The 11750-nt window shown below is 43.0% G+C and overlaps 1 long non-coding RNA gene across 1 annotated transcript; it reads right to left on the bottom strand.

Moving 5' to 3' along the window:
- Positions 1-4047: 4047 nt before the first annotated feature.
- On the bottom strand, positions 4048-8738 carry LOC144382247 (uncharacterized). The gene is made up of 2 exons (XR_013448826.1): positions 5482-8738; positions 4048-4616 (listed from the first exon to the last, which is right to left on the bottom strand). It is a non-coding gene; the product is annotated as an uncharacterized LOC144382247 (long non-coding RNA).
- Positions 8739-11750: the final 3012 nt, after the last annotated feature.

The following is an 11750-nucleotide window of genomic DNA, read 5'->3' on the forward strand; positions in this document are numbered from 1 at the left end:
ACCAGGTGATGATGATGATAATGATGATCATGATCATGATTGTGATACCACCTGGATAAAGAAAGAAACAAAACAACAGAAACAGAGATTTGGCCCAACTGGAAATCCAAAATTTACTAAAAGAATTTATAGCATAAAAAGGCAAAAGGGAGTAGATTGGCTTTTACAACCTTACAGCATAGGTTCTGAATTGACTGAATATCTACTGAGATACACCAATTGGAGGCCTTAGTCAATACTGAAACTCAAATTATAGTTTACCTGAGGATCCCACTAAATTTAAACATGGTCATCCGTATAATCTCATGGGAGTCACTAAACATAAAATACAAGAGCAAAAAGGTGTGCCTCTCCTTCACCGTCAGAAATATTGCCTTGCCTAAATTCCCCACAGTCAAAGTGCCCATTGGCCTAAAATATCCCAGAGTGGGCATGGACACTCTGAATTCAAAGGGTGATAAATTAAAATCCAATTAAATCTCCACCACTTACAATCAGCTTAACAAAAATGGAGCCCCACAGACCTCCCTGCCCCTGGTTAAAATATTTAATAAGACCCAATATAAATAAAAACAGGGCATTTAAGATGGAAACATGTTATCCAAGACCTATTTAAAGAAGGGAATGATTATCCCCATTACTGCTCCATTTAATAGCCCAAGTTGGCCTGTTCCTAAACCTTGGAAGGAATGAATGGTACCTCACCACGGATACTGGAATCTTAATGTCACAGTCCCACCCACTGAGGCCCCCATATCCAATATTATGTAAATTACTGACTTCATCTCATCAGCAACTGGTAAATACTTTGCAGTCATAGATTTGCTAAATCTCTTCTATTCAGTGCTTATTTTAACAGCCTCTCGTTCACAATTTGTCCGCACCATCAAAGGGACAGCTTTACCTGGCTACCCATAGAGTACCTCAACAGCCCTGCCATTGCACATAATCTTGGCAAGCAAGATCATAACCACAATCAATGTGATGGAACATAGTAGGAAGCTATTCGTTTCTATCCCTAATAAGGACATCCCTAAAAAAGGATGGGACCCAAGGGTCAGCACAATTCACTGAACTTCAGAAAGTTATCTTAGCACTGAATGCCCTGGCTAACAATCAGCCCCATCTGCACACTTCTTTATACTCGTGGACCATTGCCAATGATCTGGCCCTTGGTCTTGCCAATGGCACAAACAATTCCTTATCCAAGGTTAACCCCTTTGGGGTAAAGAACTCCATGAATCTCTTGCCTCACAGATCCCCAAAATATAAATCAAGGTCACACATGTCTCTGTACATATTAAGCCACGGTACAAGGCCTCACCAAGACATTTTTTATCTCCTTTGAAGTTTTGACCAAAGCACTCATTTCAATTCTCAAAATACACAATGCTGGGCTCTTTAATGATTCATTCTATGAAACTTTCATCTCCCCTGCTGATCTCAAGATACAGGCTCATAGAGAACTGTTAGTGCTTAATTAAACAAGCTCAAACCCAATTAAATGAAACATAGCACACTTCAGTCATTAGTCAAACATCAAGGGTGAATTATAATAAAGAGTCTGCCTTCATTTCTGATGTTTGACTGCTGACATCTTCCAAACCTACCCCTCCCTCGTCCCCTTCTGCCCCAAATCTAAGCAAGCCGATAAGGAAGCCTAGATGCTCTCTCCTTTGGAGCCAGCTGGAAGTTGTAAGCCTAGCCCTCACATAAGACCCCTTGCCCCAACCCTACTCCTAACTACCATAAATGCTAAGCCAGTCTCCTCTCCCTGCTCTGTCAAGCCATTTTTGGACCTGCTGGAGAGTCTGTCCTGCTCTCCCTAGAAAGCCTCATTATGTAAGAATTAAAACTTTTCCTACCCCTTGGTACATGTGTGGCATCATCAATCTTGACATCTGGACTAAATTGGGGGGGTGTCCATGTCATCTTTGCTAGGTGACCACAAGAGTATCTGGCATATTGCATGTTTAATAGATGGAAATTAGTGTTGTTTTTATTTACCCATTTAAATTGATGGATATATGTAAACCTGACAGTTATCATATTTATGCTTGGATACAAGAGAGACAATGTATTAATCTAAGTGATCCTCGATGCCAAAGATGTCAGAAAACTTTTGTGCCAATGACAGATCCCTCATGTCACAGGATGCTAAGAACTCCCAGTAAAGAACACTGAATGAAAACTTAGAGGTTTCCTGATTGGGGGAGAAAGTGGCACATACTGAGCATTAAACAGTTAAACAGTTTTTGAGCGAATGAAACATTTTTTGAGTGACTGGACCTCGTATGTGGGACTTGAGAACAAATTAGATATAAGGAAGAGAAAAGGAACGAGTCAAAAATAATTCAGAACAAGAAAGTTGCCCTGATGTGCTTCATCCAGGGGCACTTGGCAAACTTTAGTGATTAAGAAAATAATGCTTTTAGAAAAAGTTTTGGCAGTGAGACACTCAGGAAAACCTATCAATAAATATCAAGCCTGGTCCTTTTTAAGACACTGTGCAGAAATAATTCCAAAAAGATTAAAATCAGTGCAGAAACCAAGGAACCATTTTTTTGTATCATATTGATCATTCCAAGTGGAAATGTTAGATATCTCAGAGAAATTGTGGTTCTGAATTGCTTTTGCCTCTAACTCTGGACCTCTGTTCCTAAAGGATTGTTTCCTAAAGGAAAACATTCAACCAGAAAATTTTAGCACATCAGAATCTCTCTGAAGATTAAGAAGTCTGTGTAGGACTGAATGTCTAAATTGAAAAGTTTTTGCTGTCATATTCAGGTATTAATCAAATAGTTCTTCATATCCCCTTCCTTTCTTTCTGTAGTTCACCTATGTCAACCTTTCTCTCAGAAGTGAAATAAAATCAAAGCCCATGACACTGAGTGTCAGTCATGGAGGGACATGTCTCCAAGTTTGCCTCCGCTAAAGTGCCTCCAGAGACACGTGTCTCACACCAAGTGTCCACTGTACTTCTTCTCTACTCATTTTCACATAATCCAAAAGTCATATTTCAGATGCAGAGTTCCCACTGGGCTAACCTCATTAGGTCTGGCCACCTCTGTAACTGTTGGAGTCTCTTACTTGAATGATTAGTCCCCCTCTCCCGACTGTGTGGGTTGACTTTCTCCCCATCTGGGGTTGCTTGGAACAAAAATAACTACCTCAAATCCTTGTCACTAAAGCAAGAGGAGGTGGCATTAGATCTCTCAGAACAGGATGTCATTACAGGTTTTCTTTGTTAGCTACAGGTAAGACATTTGAGTGGTCCTCCCTCTGCTGACCTTGCTACACAGTCTTCCCATGTCTGGCATTTGACCTTCAGAGTGCTGCCATAAAAGGGACTCAGAGTCCAGCAACTTAATGATTATAGAACACAGAAATCTGAGCCCCCAAGTTTAGCAACTCCGCTGGTTTCTTTTGTGCAGCTCTGTTTCTGTGTAACTAAGGGAAAGCCTTTCAAAATGGTGGTCAAACTTCTTAGGTGTTGGTTGATCTGAATATGTAAACCTCATCCTCCAAATCCAATGAAAAGTCAGCTATTGGCTGGACTTCCAGTGCCGTGGAAAGGCCAGGTTTGCCTGCTGCCTTTGGAACCCCCAATCCTGGTAACATCACACTTAGACTTGGGAACGTAAGGAAATGCAGGAAATCTGACTTCATGGCTTTGATTCTTGATTCTTCTTTGGAATCAGGGTAATTTTCCTGCTTAAAGAGCTATCTTATTAGAGTAATGGGCAAGATGGACGTGCTTTACTTCATGCTTTCAAAATTTCATGACCACCTTCACTATTTTGGCTATGTGCCATTTGTTCTATGATTTGCTTAACATTGTTCTTTAAGTCAGCTCATTCTTAATTTATTTTTTTAATCTTAAGCAATAATATCTAAGAGCCAATGAGTTTGGTGTGTTAATCATATATCTCTTTTCATAATATACATTATGCTAAATACCCATTCAAGTATTTTTCAAATGTTCAACTTGGTACCATTTAAAATAATCTTATACACCATATGTAACAGTCAAGATTCAGGCAGGACAACAGAAACTGCACAAGTTTATCTTAGAATTTTTTAGACAGTATGGGAGAACTAAAAATGCAAAAAGGGAACACTTGAGTTAACACAGAAATAGTAACTGTATGAAGCAGTTACTGAAGGAACAGAGGGAAGAGTACGGGGTTATTAGAACCTAGAAGAACAATGCTGGTGTAACCCCCTGCCCCTGCCAAGGCATTGCTGGAGTGATGGTACCCAGAAGAGCAAGCAAATAAGAGGAAGGCATCCCTTCTTCCTCTTTCTTCCTTCCAGCCTCCCTATTCATGGAGCATCCAGCTGGCAAAGGAGAAATATGGTTCACAGATCTCCAGACCCAGCATTGCAGAGTAGAGTCTAGAAGGATGGGTTAGTTGAGAGATGATATCCTGACAACCAGCGCACTTCACTTGGCAGAATGCAGTGGTCCCCCCTTATCTGTGGTTTCAGTTACCCGTGGTGCAGAAGCAGATGATCTTCCTTCGATGAATCATCAGGTGAACACAGCCTAACCCTATGTCATGATGCCTACTTCATTCACCTCACTTCATCTCATCACATAGGCATTTTGTCATCTTGCATAACCACAAAAAGAAGAGTGAGTACAGTACAGTAAGATATTTTAAGAGAGAGAGAGAGACCACATTCACATAACTTTTATTATAGTATATTGTTATAATTGTTTTATTTTATTATTATATATTATTGATAATCTCTTACTGTGCCTGATTTATAAATTAAACTTTATCATTGGTATGTAATGATAGGAAGAAACGTGGTTTATATGGTGTTTGGTACTATCTGTGGGCTCAGGCATCCACTGGGGGTCTTGGAACATGTACTCCGCACATAAGGGGGGACTACTGTACTTCCATAAAAGATGCTCAGAAGAGAAATGTCTGTTTGGGCAAATATGCTTGTGTGTTGTAAGAAAGAGAAGTTGGAACAGGCTTTCCAGACCCCCTCAAGGCCCAACAAACAAATTATAATTTAGACGAGTCTGGGATTCTTCGCAGCTCAGCTTGTGGTGAGGGTATTAGCTTCACAACTCCCAACAAGCTAAGCTGTCTGTGCGAGCCCCCTCCACAGCACCTCGCTGGGAAGCCTGGAGGTGCTGAAAACAGAAAGCTTTCGATTCTTGTTTCCAGCCATGGGAGTTGAGCTGGCAGATGGGCTCGATCCAGCCCCAGGAAAGGATACCACAGACCTTGCACCCAAAGAGATCACAACCAAGATGGTAAGGCAGAAACTCTCGAAAGTTTCCAGCACAGTGCAGTACGAATCACCTTGGTCATGTGCCCTATTATTGCTGGTTGCTGTTTTAAAATCTCCTGTGCCTTCCAGTCGCACAAATGCCTCACTTGGTTGCAAAAATGCCCTCAGTTGTTCACCCCTCCTTATCACCCACTCTTTACAATGTGACTTCACAGCTCCTCGTACCATGAGTTGGTGTCTATTTCCTCACCCCGTGGGCTGGCTGTGATGACTTTCTTTGGCCAACAGGACGTGGCAGAAATGATGGAGTGTCAGTTCTGGAAAAGTCAAGAGGTCTTGTGGGCTTCCACTCTCTCTGAGAATCTTATCATCATGTGACCAAGCCTGCCCAAGCTAACCGCATGGAGGGTGAGGGACCGCGTGGAGAAGAGCCAGGGTCCCCCAGCCAGGAGCCAACCTCCCCCCAGAAGCAGAGGCACCTGCTGATCCATAGCTGACTACAGGTGAAAAAGAGAGATCAGCTTAGATCACAAAACCACCCAGCTGAGTCCAGCCTAAATTGCCACAACCTGCTGAATCACGAACTAATAAATTATCGTCATTTTTTTTTTAAAGATTTTATTTATTTATTTGAGAGAGAGAGAATGAGAGAGAGCACATGAGAGGGGGGAGGGTCAGAGGGAGAAGCAGACTCCCCGCTGAGCAGGGAGCCCGATGCGGGACTCGATCCAGGGACTCCAGGATCATGACCTGAGCTGAAGGCAGTCGCTTAATCAACTGAGCCACCCAGGCGCCCAATTATCGTCATTTTTAAGCCGCATTTTGCAGTAGTTTGATACGCAACAAGAGCTAACTGCTGCATATGGCCAAGGAGGCTCTAAAAGAACTTTCCTGCCTCTCTCTCCAGCCACATATTTCATTTCTCTCCCCCTCATTCACTGCTCTAATCCCTCTACCTAGACCACTCTCTCCCCTCCCTCCCCTGACAGCCAACTCCAACACATCTATTTTTTAGTCTCAGTTTACATAAGACTTCCTCCAAGATCTCCCTCAATGTCTAACATAAATTAGATGCTTATCTCATACTTTCCCATAGAATACCTTTTCCTTCAAGGAATGTATCAGAATTTGTAATTATATATCTAACTGTAAGGTCTTTGGTTAATGTCTACTTCCTCCAGTCTCCTGGAAGCTCCATGAGGACCTCTCCATACCCAGCACCTAGGCAGTGCTTGGCCCATAGTGGGTGTCCCATTAATTATCTGTTGGATGACTGAATGGCTTCCAGGTTAAATAACTGAGCATTCTGAATACCAGATTATTTTTTTAAGAATGAATTTATTTATTTATTTATTTGAGACAGAGCGTGCGTGAGCAGGGGATGAGCAGAGAGAGAGAGACAAGCAGACTCCACAAGAGTCGGGTGTTCAACCAACTGAACCACCCAGGCGCCCCTGGATACCAGATTCTTAAAGAAGCCTACTTGAAGGATCAAAGAAGAAAGTGATGCCACCTCCTTTTCCTCACTATTTTGCCTATTCCTGACACCAATTCAGAATGCTTGGAACAGACGTGACTGATCCCAGATGCAGAATTTTTGCCTTTCCTGGACCATGATTCTTCCAGGCTCTGAATCCACGTAGCAGAGATAGCTAATTATCCTTCAGTATCTATCCCACCTTCTTCCTTTTATATTCCTCCACGTGGTTTTAATAGGGCACACGGCTGTCCCACTGGAATCTCACTTCTCAGCAACTAGATATGGCCATGTGATTAAATTCTCACCAAGGAAATCTGAGTGCATCTGCATCTTCATCAGTTTTCTTACAAAGAAATTGCTGGTCTGGGGCACCTGGGTGGCTCAGTTGGTGAAGCGTCTGCCTTCAGCTCGGGTCATGATCCCGGAGTCCCAGGATCGAGCCTTATGAAGGGCTCCCTGCTCAGTGGGGAGTCTGCTTCTCCCTCTGCCTCTGCCCCTCCCCCGGCTCATGCTCTCTCTCGTGCTCTCTCTCTCAAATAAATAAATAAAAACACTTCAAATTAAAACATACTTAATGTCTTAACCTAAACAGATTCAATACTCTGGAAATTCCATATACAGGTGGACACTTGCTCTCCTGAACTTTAAGAAAATCTCCCTTACACCAACATGCAGGACTTTTCACTCCTATCAGAGTTTCTTTAACTACACAGGAAAGAGAATTTGTACCCAAAAATGTCTGGATTATCACAAAGTAGCCCTCCACAAGCAGGGGATTTTCTTTAAAGTATTATATTCTATCTTTAAATTCCAATGCAAATTGTTTACATCCTACTTATTTTATTTTTTTTTTTAAGTTTATTTTTTAGTAATCTCTACATCCAAGGTGGGACTCAAACTCACAACCCAGAGATCAAGAGTCACAAGCTCTACCGACTAAGCCAGCCAGGGGCCCCAACACTCCACTTATTTTAATAGGAAACAATGTTTTCATTTGCTTGCCTTCATTTCTAAGCAGTTTAAGATATGTTCAACCTTACTCATAATAAAAAGAAAAGCAAATTAAAACTACAAAACAAGAGGGGCACCTGGGTGGCTCAGTCGGTTAAGCGTCTGCCTTGGGCTCGGGTCATGATCCCAGGGTCCTGGGATCGAGCCCCGCATTGGGCTCCCTGCTTAGCAGAGAGTCTGCTTCTCCCTCTCCCCCTGCTGCTCCCCCTGCTCCTCCTCTCTCTCACTCACTCTCTCTCTCTAATAAATAAAATCTTAAAAAAAAAACAAAAAACCTACAAAACAAGCAAAGTTTAAATGCAAAATTTAAATTGATCCACCACTCAACCTCTGGGCATCTCCTCTCCAGATACTCTTGCACCTGCATGGAAAGACATCTGTGACAAGATGTGCATCCAGCACCACCTGCAATAGCAAGACTGGAAGCCACCTGAGTGTCATTCAGTAGAAGACTGGATCTGTGAGATGCAGTATGTGGGTATGTGTTGGGTGGGTTCTCTGAGAAGCAGATGTAGATACGGAGTGCAAAATGTATTATTGGGGAGTAACAGCTATGAAGAAAAAGGAGAGGAAACAGAATTGGGTGAGGGGGAGTGCCACGAGAGCACAATTTAGGGCTAATGAAGCCTCCACTGGCCCAGAGGGAAGGAAAGATCACCTGTTAGGGAAATAGCCAGGCCCACCTTGGTATCATCAGTACCACCATCTTTTGCCCAGCGGTGGGCTGAGGGCTGCCTTGAGAAGGACATGACCCCAACTCAGCAGGTGAGAGGGGACCCTGAAAAAGCTGCCTGCTTCCCACTCCTTGGCTGGGCAGTGACCCCTTTTTTATTTTTTAAAGATTTTTTTTAAGTAATCTCTACACCCAGCATAAGGCTTGAATTCACAACCCCAAGATCAAGAGTTGCACACTCCATTGACTAAGCCAGCCCAGTGCCCCAAGAGCCCCCCACTTTTTTTATAAAGATTTTATTTATTTAATTGACAGAGAGAGAGCACAAGCAGGGGGAGCAGCAGGCAGAGGGAGAAGCAGGCTTCCCGCCAAGCAGGGAGCCCAACGCAGGGCTCGATCCCAGGACCCTGGGATCACAACCTGAGCCGAAGGCAGACACTTAACCGACTGAGCCACCCAGGCACCCCTCACCTCAGTTTTTTAAAGAACACAACAGGCTACCATTGTATGAATAAACAAGGAAATGGGTTTATGTGCATGATGCACAGAAAGGCGTGGAAAATCGCTGGAAGGAGACACAAAACCCTGGTGCTGTGGCTGACGCTGAGGACAGAGACTTAATTTTCACCACTCTTGGTACTGCTGAAATTTTTACCACATGCGTATGGTTACACCCCCTCTAAAATGAACATCATCAAAGATGTCGTTTAATTGTTCTGATGAGGGGCGCATGGGTGGCGCAGTCGGTTAAGCGTCTAACTCTTGGTTTCAGCTCAGGTCATGATCCCAGAGCCCTGGGATCGAGCACCATGTCAGGCTCCATGCTCAGCATGGAGTCTGCTTGAGATTCTCTCTCTCTCTCTCCCTCACGCTGGTGCTGTCTCTCTCTCTCTCTAAATAATTAAATAAAATCTTTAAAAAAATTGTTATGATGAATGAATTACTTGCCATCAGGAAAAACAAATGAGAAATCCCTGGTCAGATTACTATTGACAAAACACTGTGATACTGATCTTTCCATTTCAGAAAATTCAACCTCGGTTGAGGTGCATGGCCATCACATTATACGGTTCGGTTCTGTCCTCTCTCTCAGGGACAAAGTACTTCAGGAATGTAGACACAGTAAATTTCTGGAACCACATGGTGAATATCGATACTTGCTGGAAAAGGAGAACAATGATATCTTACTGAAAATTCCTTCTCCAGCTGCTATACCATGCAGCACTGAGCAAATTAGCCTGGCTTCGTAGACTTCATTACTTTAAGGTGGTAAAATGGCCAAGTCACTGACGTTTCCCCTTTCATCAAAATGTAAAGGACTGGCTGCCCCCGGGTCTCTCCACCAATTGCTCCAGCACATTGTTTGAACCCATTTGATGGTGTCACTCAGGAAGGGTACCTTTTTCAACTTGGCTGCCTCTTCTTGACCTAAAATAATTTCAACCATTTCTACAGCTCCAGGCTCCAGCAGGTTTTCTATTATTACCTGTACCTTTGACGGTGTTTCTAAGCTGACCTTGGATGAAGAGACAAACAATTTTTTATCTGTTTGCTTGATTGTTCTTCTCACGTATTGCTCCAAGCCAAGACTTTTCTTTTGAGTTGCAGAACACTCTAGTGCTTTGCCTCCAAAGTCACACAAGTGGTTTTCCAATACCCCCACAAGTGTTTTGTTTCATGCAATCAGTGCTCAGATTTTTCTAGATGGAGAGACATATGGTTGGGCCCATTTTAGCAACTCCATAATAAAACCAATTACAAAAATAAGCATCTAAGAATATCCCATGCTTTTCAGATTGACACCCCGGCTCACTACTCAATTGCTAGTTGCGGCTGGCAGCGCATGCAGCGTCTTTGTGGTCAAGTTCACTGTGGCAAACTCAGAAGCAATGCCGAATCAGAGCTCGGGGACTTTTGGGTTGTATGGGATCCATTCAATATGTGGTACGTGTCACGAATTTCAAGATTTTGCTTCAAATTCTTAAACCTTCTAGCTGGAGGTATAACTTTAAACTTACGGCTCTTTAAGAAAGTAAACGAAAACTGATGCGAAAACCCCCAAAGTCAAAATTGTCAGCAATCTTATATGTATTAGTTTATTGATTCACTCATTCATCTATTCATTTATTCATTCAGCAAGTATTTATCGGGTGCCTATTTACATGCTAGGCACTGTGTGGGGCCCTGGAAATACAGGGGTGAGCTGTAAGAACAAGTCCCTGACAATGTAGAGCTTATGATCTAATAGGAGACAGAGATGTGAGATAAATCATCAAACAAACACATAATTATATTTTGTGAAAAGTATCCTGAAGAAAAATAGACTAGTCTAAATGAATATAGGAGACCTACTTTAATTTGGAGAGGTAGAGAAGGGACATTTAAGGCAAGACCTTGTCTTGGTCTGTTTGACCTGCTATAACAGAATACCACACACTGGGTGGCTTGTAAGCAATAGAAATTTATTTCTCACAGTTTTGGACGTTGAAAGTCCAAGATTGGGGTGCCAGCATGGTCATGTTATGGTAAGAATCTTCTTCCAGGGTAGAGACTGCAGACTTCCGTATGTGTCATTGCATAGCAAAGAGCAGGAGAGGAAGCATGCTTTCTCCTCATGACCTCATCAAATTCTCACCACCTCCCAAAGGCCCCACCTCCGAATACCATAACATTGGAGGGTAGGGTTTTAACATACGGATTTGGGGGCGGGGACACATTCAGTCCATAACAGAGAAGTAATTTCACAGGTGCGAAGTGGAAGGAAAAGTGTTTTAAGCAGAGGAAACAACACAAGGGAACCCTGGGAAGGAAAGAGAGGATGTAGTCAAGGAAATGAAGGAAGGTCAACATGGCAGGGGCACCATGACTAAGGAGGGTGAAGAAGATACTCCTGGAGACAATGGAGGGGACCAGACCGTGCTGGGGATGTGGGCCACAATGGTAACTTTAAGGAAGCTTTTGAAGGTTGTAATGAAGGGACTCGCTTTAGTGGACATGCGTTTGTTTGAGGTTTCTCTGGCTTTTGTTGAAAGAACAGAGGAGACAGGAGGTAAAGAGGAAGTGAGGAGGGTACAGTTGAGACATGATGGTAGCCTGGAGTGATGACAAGGGGATGAAAAGAAGTGGATGAATGAAAGGCCTGTTTTGAAAGTAGAAGAGACCACACTTGGAAAGAGAGTGACTGTTCAGAGCAGAGGGAGAGTGTCAAGAATGTCAGTAGAACAACTAACCACACCCCCTGTTCAAAACTCAGTCTTCTCTGACCATCTCCAATGTCATATCCAGGACTCAATGTCCTCCTCTATGAAACAGGAACACTGCTACTTACCT

This window comes from Halichoerus grypus, chromosome 6 (assembly GCF_964656455.1).
Source record: "Halichoerus grypus chromosome 6, mHalGry1.hap1.1, whole genome shotgun sequence".
NCBI classification, from domain to species: Eukaryota; Metazoa; Chordata; class Mammalia; order Carnivora; family Phocidae; genus Halichoerus; species Halichoerus grypus.